A 9,799-nucleotide genomic window follows, 5' to 3' on the forward strand; every position below is an offset into this window, starting at 1 on the left:
ATTCTTTTTTTTTTTTTTGGTACTAGAGATTGAACTTGAGGGCACTGAGCCATATCCCCATATCCCCAGCCCTTTTTAATATTTTATTTAGAGACAGGGTCTCACTGAGTTGCTTTGAGCCTCGCTTTTGCAGAGGCTGGCCTCCAACTTGAGATCCTCCTGCCTCAGCCTCCCAAGCTGCTGGGATTAGAGGCACCCGGCTCTAAATAAAATATTTAAAAAGGGTGGGGACTTGGCTCAATGGTTCAAGTCCCTAGGTTCAATCCCCGATACAAAAACGAAAAAAGGATGGACCTGAGCAGAAGCAGCCAGGTTAGCTGGTCATGGATGTCACAAGCTTGAAATCCCCTGCATAGAACAGAACCCCGGCCCTGACCCAATAAAGAAGCTCGCCCGCCCCGCCCCCCCCGCGAAGAGGCGCGCCTTCCAGTCATCCAGCGACTTGCCCCTCCTCCTCCCTGCAAACCACCCCCGCTGCCAACCAATCGGGAGACAGTTGGGGCTTATTATAGCCTCTGGCCTTCTTGCTGGTGTCTGTGCGATAAAGCGATAAAGCTTTTACTTTTTGCAAAAATCCGGTGCCAACGTATTGGCCGCTCTCTGTCAGGCAGCGAGCCCGCGCTCCACAGCAGATCCTGAGTGTGTTCAATCATGGGGAGCGGGCCTTGTGCTTCAGGAGCAAGCCAGTCCCCTCCAGGCTGCGAGTGGAGTTGGGGGTACATCGTGAAGAATCAGTTATTTTTTATTCCTATTTATGTATGTATTTATTTATGATCTTGAAGAATCAACGGCAGTCACCCTGATCCCCGACAGTCACCAGTGGCTGTGCTATGGGCTGATCTGTAACTTAACTTCTCCCTCTGCGTGGGGAGTTGGCCCCCTCCCATAGAAGCTGACACCCCCCACCCACTCGCACCCAGGCCACGGGTGCTGGCTTATGTCCTGAGTAGGTAGGTACAAGACGTGCACATTTCTGAGAGTGTACTTATTACCTACTTACCTCTCCCGGCCCCTCCTTTGTGATTTTTCTGTCTAAATGTCTTAATGGGGGGTTGGGGTACCGGGGATTGAACTCAGGGGCACTCGAGCCACACCCAGAGTTTTTATTTGGAATTTTAGAATAGTGCCTTAATAATAATTGGTTCAGGAAGAGTGTTTTGCAAGTTGTTTGTCAGGGATTTGTGTGTGTGTGTGTGTTTCTGGTACTGGGGATGGAACCCAGGAAAGCTCAACCGCTGAGCTATATCCCTACTCCTTTTTATTTTTTTTTTATTTTGAGACAGGGCCTCACTAAGTTGCTAAGACTGACCTGGAATCTGTGATCCTCCTGCCTCAAGCCTTCTGAGTACCTTGGGATTACAGGGGTGTGCCACTGTGCCCTGCTATTGATGTAGTTTTTACTAATGACTAAAAAGCAGACTCAAAGCTAGGTGTCAGTGGTGCACACCTGTAATCCCAGGGGCTAAGGAGGCTGAGGCAGGAGGATCCCAAATTCAAGGCCAGCCTCAGCAATTTAGCAAGGCCCTAAGCAATTTACCAAGATCCTGTCTCTAAATAAAATATAAAAAGGGCTGGGGATGTGGCTCACTGGTTAAGTGCTTCTGAGTTAAATCCCAATAACAAAACAAGACAAATAAACACAACAACAATAACAACAAAAACCACTCTGAGCTAAACTCTTCTCTTTACAAAGTACCCAGCATTTGATATCTTTGTTGCAGCAAAGGAAAACTAGGCTAATAAAGATGTGATGCCTGGAGCTGACACAGCCATATTGTGAGCACGAGACAAGGTACTAACAGCTCAGAATGGCATAGTAGAAATATGGAAAGAAGCTGGATTGCTGAGCCTCCAAAGTAACCAATCATCATAGAGTATTTTCAATAATATATTTGCTTCATTTTTTTTCTAATTTTCATAAAGTCCACGTCTTAGTATTTTTTCCCTATTTTAAGATTTCCCCTTGGGTATTATAAAATTAATCTTGTATCCACACCTTCCAAGATAAAATATTTGCTTATTCTTGTTGTTTTATGTGAGGGTAATGATAGTTTCAAATCTTCAAAACAAAAGTTATTTTGGCTAATCTTTCTTTCTTTGGGGGGAAAGGGGTACTGGGGATTGAACTCGGGAGTACTTGCCCACTGAGCCCCATCCCCAGCCCTATTTTGTATTTTATTTAGAGACAGGGTCTCGCTGAGTTGCTTAGCATCTCGCTCTTGCTGAGGCTGGCTTTGAACTCATGATCCTCCTGTCTCAGCCTCCTGAGCCACTGGGATTACAGGGATTACACCACCGCATCCAGCACTAAGGATGTATTTTTTTTCATATATTTTTAGCCATTTGTATTTCCTCTCAATAGACATTGAAAAATGACAATTTAGGTCTTTTGCCCATTTATTGATTGGGTTATTGGGTTTTTGTATTTTTTTAAAAGAGAGAAAGAGATTTTTTAATATTTATTTTTTAGTTTTCAGCGGACACAACATCTTTATTTTATTTTTATGTGGTGCTGAGGATCGAACCCAGTGCCCCGGGCATGCCAGGCGAGCACGCTACCGCTTGAGCCACATTCCCAGCCCCTGGTTTTTGTATGTTTTTTTGGTGTTAAGTTTTTTGAGTTATTTATATGTGTGTTTTGAAATTGAAGTAACCACTCACTCCCCATTCCAAACATTCTGTGTGTCTATGTTCAATGTATCATGACAGAAAAATTGTCTCGAAAGAAGGTCCAAGGAGTTCTTCGAGAGCAGGGGAAACTCCACTCAGGACAAGCAGGGTTCCTGGCAGATGTGGTGGGAAACAATTTGAACATGAACCAGTAGAGACATAGACAGAGGTTTATTTAGGAAAGCATATATATATGCAGGGGAGGTGGGGGGCCATCTAGAGAGATGCCTTGGGCTAAAGGAAGGAGGTTGCATTCAAGGAAGAATGCAGGCCATGTCCAGAGGGGGAGAGTAGAGCAGACCCTTGCTGTGGGTGTCAATAGTTATGGAGGGATGGTTGCTAAGGCCTGGATTAGAGGTGGAGCCAGGGGCGGAGCTACACAATTTCACTGCAGTTTTTCCTCTACTTGTGCATGGCCCATGATACATATGCAGACAACGGCATGGGTCAAGGGTGCCAGCCAAGGGTGTAGGCTGGGTTGCTCAGGAGTTGCAAGGGTTTATGGGCACTTCTGCCTTTCCATAGTTCATGGGTGTTTCCTGCATTTCAAGGGTTCTCCAGTGTGGACTTTCTTTGAGTTTCAATATCTTTCCCTTTATTTCCCAATTCCTAGCTCAGATGCAACAGTGTGTGTGTGTGTGTGTGTGTGTGTGTGTGTGTGTGTGACTAGAGATTCAACCCACATGCTAGGCAAGTGCTCTGCCACAGAGCTCTATCCCCACTAATTCCTTTGATTGAAACTTTGTGTCTAACAAGAGAAGTTGCTCATCAAAAGCTGTCTAGGTCTTGTTTGTAAGTTTATTCAGTACGGCATTATTAGTAATTGGATTGCAAACAACTCAAAAGTCCACCAGTAGAAAACATTTAGTTGGGCTGGGCGCGGTGGCATATGACTGTAGTCCCAGGGGCTTGGGAGGCTGAGGCAGAAGGATCTTGAGTTCAAAGCCAGCCTCAGCAACAGCCAGGCCCTAAGCAACTCAGTGACGCCCTGTCTCTAATAAAATACAAAACAGGGCTGGGGATGGGGTTCACTGGTCAAGTGCCCCTGAGTTCAATTGTTGCCAAAATTTCAGTCCTTGTCCCCACTACCAATCCAATAATGAGGACATGATTTTGAGAAAAAGGAAAAAACTTTGGTAGCAAAGGAGAAGCACAGGGGACTCCTGTCCCAAGAGGCTGTGATTCTGCCCCAAATGGGGATTTTTATTTATATTTTTATATTTATTTTTTAGTTGTAGTTGGACACAGTATCTTTATTTTATATTTTTATTTTTATGTGGTGCTGAGGATTGAACCCAGGGCCTCACACGAGCTAAGAGAGCACTCTACCACTAAGCCACAACCCCAGCCCTTTTTTTAATATTTATTTTTTAGTTGTAGTTAAAATGGGGACTTTAAAAAAATATTTGTAGTTGTAGATGGACAGAATGCCTTTATTTTATCTATTTTTATGTGGTGCTGAGGATGGAACCCAGTGCCTCATGCATGCTAGGCAAGCGCTCTGCCGGCCTGCCATTGGGCCACAAAAGAGTTGATTCAGAGAAAATGAGATTAGGGAGGAGCAATCAGGAAGAAGAAGACCAGGGAAAAGATCAAGGAGAAGAAGGTAGAAGGTTGGGAAAAAGAAAAAAAAAATGTAGTTTCCAAGCCACAAGGGATATAGTCAAAACATCAAGTGAACCCCTGTTATGCAATCATTGGGTGAATATCTAGAAGTATAGCATCCCTTAAGATCTGTGCAGGACTGGTTCCAGGATCCCCTACTTAGGGAATAATGAGAAGAAAAAAAAAAATCTGTACATGTTTAATACAGACCCATTTTAGGGGAATAGTTTCCGTCCATGGTTTGTTGAATCCACAGAGGAGAACCCATGGATATGAAGAGCTGATTGTGTGTCCTTGAATTTTGAACCATGAAGATATATCATCTCCTGAAAAAAAAATGACCAAGATTGAAATTAAATAGCAAACAAAAGAGAATCAAAACAAACGGGGATGTCTAGAAGAGGTTAGCAGGTCACCTTGGAGCAGAACTTGGTCCACCTTTCTTACCTATAAAACTATTATGGGTGACACATAGCTATTGCTAGGGGACGGGTATAAGAAGGCCTTTCTTGTGGCTGGATAGGACCTGCCCCTCCCAGTGGCCCTTGGTATGCAGAACCTGTCCCAGGAGAAGGTGGAAGTCAAAGAGAGTCCAGAGAATAGAGGGATGTGGGCCTCAGCCCTCCACTTTGAAAGAATCTCCCTTCTCTGAAGGCTTAAGGAGGGTCGGGGTGGGGGTCAGCTTCCAGGCAGGGGACTTGGGAACTCTTGGGAAATTCACCAAGAAGGAAGAAGTTGGACTAAGGTCAATATGGTTGCAAAGACTGTGAATGGGAAAGGCAGATTCTTATCATGGTGGGTGGGAGCTCCAGGCTTGGAGGCCTTGTGTTGTGGAAACAGAGCTAAGTATTTCAAAGAAAAGCAAAGAGCCTCCCACTTGGGATCCCAATCTCAGGGCTCCCCAGAGGCAGGGTCAAAGTTCCTTGGTGAGTCATTAGGGCCTAGCTCTGAATTAAACGTGGTAGAATGGAAAAGACCAGTGTCTTTTCAGGACCACTCAGATTCTCTGTTTTTTTTTTTTTTTTCTCCTCCGTGCATTTGGAAGTAGGACCGGGTTGGAAGCAGACTGCCATCTTGGATAATTCATCAAAGAAAGAGCCCAAGAGACAAAGTGGGCTTTGTGTTAATCTGGGCATGTTGTTCCTCAATCTGAACATAGCAAATGGAATGATATTAAGGTATTGGTTTTTTTAAAAAAATACTTTTATAGTTGTAGATGGACAATATCTTCATTATATTTATTTTTATGTGGTGCTGAGGATGAAAACCCAGTGCCTCTGGGCTGGGCTGGGTCTCAGTGGTGGAACGCTTGCCTAGCATGTGTGAAGCACTGGGTTCGATCCTCAGCACCACATAAAAATAAACAAATAAAATAAAGGCATGCTGTCCATCTACGACTACAAAAAAATATTAAAAAAAAACCAAAACAGTGCCTCACATGTGCGAGGCAAGCACTCTACCACTGAGCCCCAGCCCCAACCCTTAAGGTATTATTGATAATTACTTTGGGGGTGATTATGGTATTGTGGCTATGTCTACAAGGATTCCTTCTCTTTAAGTGATATATACTGAAATATTTATGGATGAAATAATGTCATGTTTGGGATTTGCTTCAAAACACCCAGAAGGGAGGAGGTGAGGGGGAAGGAAAAACAGAGGAGGTATAGATGACACCAAATTGGTCATAAATTGATAGTAGTTACTCTGGGTGATGGGTACATGGGTGCCCCCCCTTTTCCTGTAAGCTTAAAAATGTTAAATGTTTTTCTAAAATGTTTAATAAACAAAAGCCGCCAAGTGTCCTCGTGCACACCTGTAATCCCAGGGCTCAGGAGGCTGAGGCAGGAGAATCACAAGTTCAAAGCCAGCCTCGGTAATTTAGTGAGGACCTAAGCAACTCAGTGAGACGTTTTCTCTAAATAAGATACAAAATTGGGCTGGGGATGTGGCTCAGAGGTAGGGCTCTCACCTAGCATGTGTGAAGCACTGGGTTCGATCCTCAGCACCACATAAAAATAAACAAATAAAATAAAGGCATGCTGTCCATCTACGACTACAAAAAAATATTAAAAAAAAACCAAAACAGTGCCTCACATGTGCGAGGCAAGCACTCTACCACTGAGCCCCAGCCCCAACCCTTAAGGTATTATTGATAATTACTTTGGGGGTGATTATGGTATTGTGGCTATGTCTACAAGGATTCCTTCTCTTTAAGTGATATATACTGAAATATTTATGGATGAAATAATGTCATGTTTGGGATTTGCTTCAAAACACCCAGAAGGGAGGAGGTGAGGGGGAAGGAAAAACAGAGGAGGTATAGATGACACCAAATTGGTCATAAATTGATAGTAGTTACTCTGGGTGATGGGTACATGGGTGCCCCCCCTTTTCCTGTAAGCTTAAAAATGTTAAATGTTTTTCTAAAATGTTTAATAAACAAAAGCCGCCAAGTGTCCTCGTGCACACCTGTAATCCCAGGGCTCAGGAGGCTGAGGCAGGAGAATCACAAGTTCAAAGCCAGCCTCGGTAATTTAGTGAGGACCTAAGCAACTCAGTGAGACGTTTTCTCTAAATAAGATACAAAATTGGGCTGGGGATGTGGCTCAGTGGTTAAGTGCTCCTGGGTTCAATCCCAGGTACCCGCCCCCCAAAAGAAAAAAGCCATACAAACTTACTTAACCCCAAACTGGTAAAACCTGCCTACCAAGTATGCTTCTGTGCTATTTGTTCCTAGGGTTGCTTGGTCTCCTTTTTTTTTTTCCAATTCTAGGTCACCTCCCTGAAGTGGGAAACTTATTTCAAACATCTTTCTAATGTGGCTGGGCAGATGGAGGCCATGGAGGACAGTGGTTAGAGTCCAGGACATGTGCTATCTACTCAAAACTGGGCATGGCCTCTGAGCCTGGGAAGTTCCTCTCCTTCTTCTTCTCCTTCTCCTTCCTGGGGACTGAACCCAGGGGCACTCAACCACTGAGCCACATCCCCAGGCCTTTTTAATATTGTTTTGAAACAGGGTCTCTCTAAGTTGCTTAGGGCCTTGCTAAGATGCTGAGGCTGGCCTTGAACTTGGGATCCTCCTGTCTCAGCCTCCCAAGTTGCTGGGATGACAGGCGGGCACCACTGCACCTGGTAATGAGAATCCTTTTATAAACATAACCTTTTTGCAGGGCTCAGAAGCAAGATTTCTCCAACGAGGTTTTTTTTTTTTTTTCCTCTTTTTCCCTCCTGATGCCCTCAATCTCCCAAGGCAGGTCATAGAAACTAGAATCCCGTTCTCCCAAAGCTCTCCCATAAAACCTAGAAACATTACGCTAACTTTCCCTGCCTTTTTGTGTAAGAGCTAGCCATGAAGAAATCCTCTGACCTGCCTTGTATGGCAGGGTCATACCCAAGGGGTCCTGTCCTACACTGAGGAGGAAAGACTGCTACACAGAGAGACCCAGAAGAATTTGGTGTTATCAGTTTACCCAGAGCAGATGTGGCTTTTGGAAATTGAATATTGTGTCAATTTGAAAGAAATCGATGGATATAATGGCACTGTTGTGGCCCTCAGTATGGAAGATACACTAGTGCTGGGCACCCATTTAAGCTGGTTTTAAAAATGAATAGGAACTGAGCGCAGCGGCACATGTCTATAATTCCAGCAGCTCAGGAGGCTGAGGCAGGAGGATCGCGAGTTCAAAGCCAGCCTCAGCAATTTAGTGAGGCTCTACACAACTCAGTGAGACCTTGTCTCTAAAGAAAAAAGAAAAAGAACTGGGGATGTGGCTCAGTGGTTGACTGCCCCTGGGTTTAATACCTGGTAACACCCCCCCCCAAAAAAAATCCCTTCTGTTTAGGAGCACTACAACTGGTAATTTAGAATAATACCATTCCTTCCCTTTGTCATTAATATATGTTTGCTACTTCCTGGCAAATGTTGCTGGTTTACTTTTCGGTTGGTGGGTAGAAGGTGAGTATAATGTAGTTAAGATAGCAAATTGTCCCATAAATAGGTAATGTGTACATGGTATCTCTCCATATTGCACTTGATGCTCCAAATTATTCATTATGATGTTAAATCCACTGCCCAGTGTGTGAGGTAATATTTAACTCCATATACTGACAATCTGAGCTTAGTACTTTCCTAGGTTTGAAAATTAACTTAGAACAGGATTCTTCTGGATTTGTTCATAGCACCATACCTGTAAAAAGGAATGGAGAGTCATTGGAAAGTTGACCCAGGAGGGTGAAAGGTCAACTGAGGTCTGAGATTAGAATCCCAAATAGGAACTGGGAAAATAGCATCCATCCTTGATTAGCCCCAGGAACTTTTATTCTTAAGTTCAATCTTCCAGAAAATTCTATCCAGAAATATTGGGAAGGATTGGGTTTTGGCATCGACCAGACCTAGGTTCAAATCTAGATTCTGTAAAAATCTAAGAAATATTTTGCAATTACTGAAATGATTTATATAGATACGTTGTGACCCAGATGGTAGTGTAGCATTTCACATAAAGGCAAAATACTGGAAGCATTTTTTAAAATGTGTTCTTATTAGTTATACATGATAATAGAATGTATTTTGACATACTCTACATATGTGAAGTATGACTTATTCTTCTGGTTGTACATGATGTAGAATTACATTGATCATGTAATCATATATGTACATAGGATAATAATGTCCAATTCATTTTACTATAAAGGAATTAAAATCAACATTCCTCAGTGACGCAGCCACATCAATGTTTACAGCAGCTCAATTCACAATAGCTAAACTATGGAACTAGGTGCCCTTCAACAGATAAATGGAAGCATTTTGAATATCTTTTGAAATAGGTTTGGAAAAAATAAATTGTGAAACTGGGTACAGTGGTGCATTCCTGTAATCCCAGAAACTTGGGAGGCCGAGACAGGAGGATTGCAATTTCAAGGCAGCCTCAGCAACTTAGTGAGACCCTGTTTCAAGATACAATTTTCATAAAGGCACTGGGGATGTAGCCCAGTGGGAGAGCACCCCTGGATCCAATCCCTGATACAGCAAAAAGAAAAAATAAATTGTAATGTATTCATAATGTTGTGAACTGAAGTAGGCCAATTTGGTAAGGCAAACCTGAAGCTCCCTTTTAGCCAAGGTGAGTGAGGCTCAAGTATTCCTCACCTTGCTCCCAAGTTATAATGAAAGTAGCTCTGAGACCCAAATCAGCCTTATGTATATTAACAAGCAGCCACAATCACAAGCACAGTCCTTTCAATGGACTCTGGAATTCCAGTTCCCTGCCTCCCATGCAAGGTTCTTTTGAGACAAAGTATCCAGCATCAGGAAACCACGGTGTCCAAATTCATGGCTGCACAAAGGACCCATTAGAGATTTAGCCTTAGGTGCCACTGAACACAGGCCATGTGCCTATCTACATTCCCCCCACCCTGTTTGTGCAAGGGGGAGCAATATCTCAAATGGTTCAGCCAATCCATAGGCCTTGAATAGTTTTCAATTTCAACAAGAAGAGCTTTTTCTTATCTTTTTTTTTTTTTTTTT

At 43.3% G+C, this 9,799-nt stretch overlaps 1 long non-coding RNA gene across 1 annotated transcript in view; it reads right to left on the reverse strand.

Annotated features, from left to right (window-relative positions):
- LOC125614102 overlaps positions 1-9,799 on the reverse strand; it is a 29,919-nt gene that overhangs the window by 6,251 nt on the left and 13,869 nt on the right. The window contains exon 3 of the long non-coding RNA XR_007344738.1: positions 4,486-4,601. This is a non-coding gene — a long non-coding RNA (uncharacterized LOC125614102). The remainder of the gene's footprint in view (positions 1-4,485; positions 4,602-9,799) is intronic.

This window comes from Marmota marmota, unplaced genomic scaffold (genome assembly GCF_001458135.2).
Source record: "Marmota marmota marmota unplaced genomic scaffold, marMar, whole genome shotgun sequence".
NCBI lineage: Eukaryota > Metazoa > Chordata > Mammalia > Rodentia > Sciuridae > Marmota > Marmota marmota.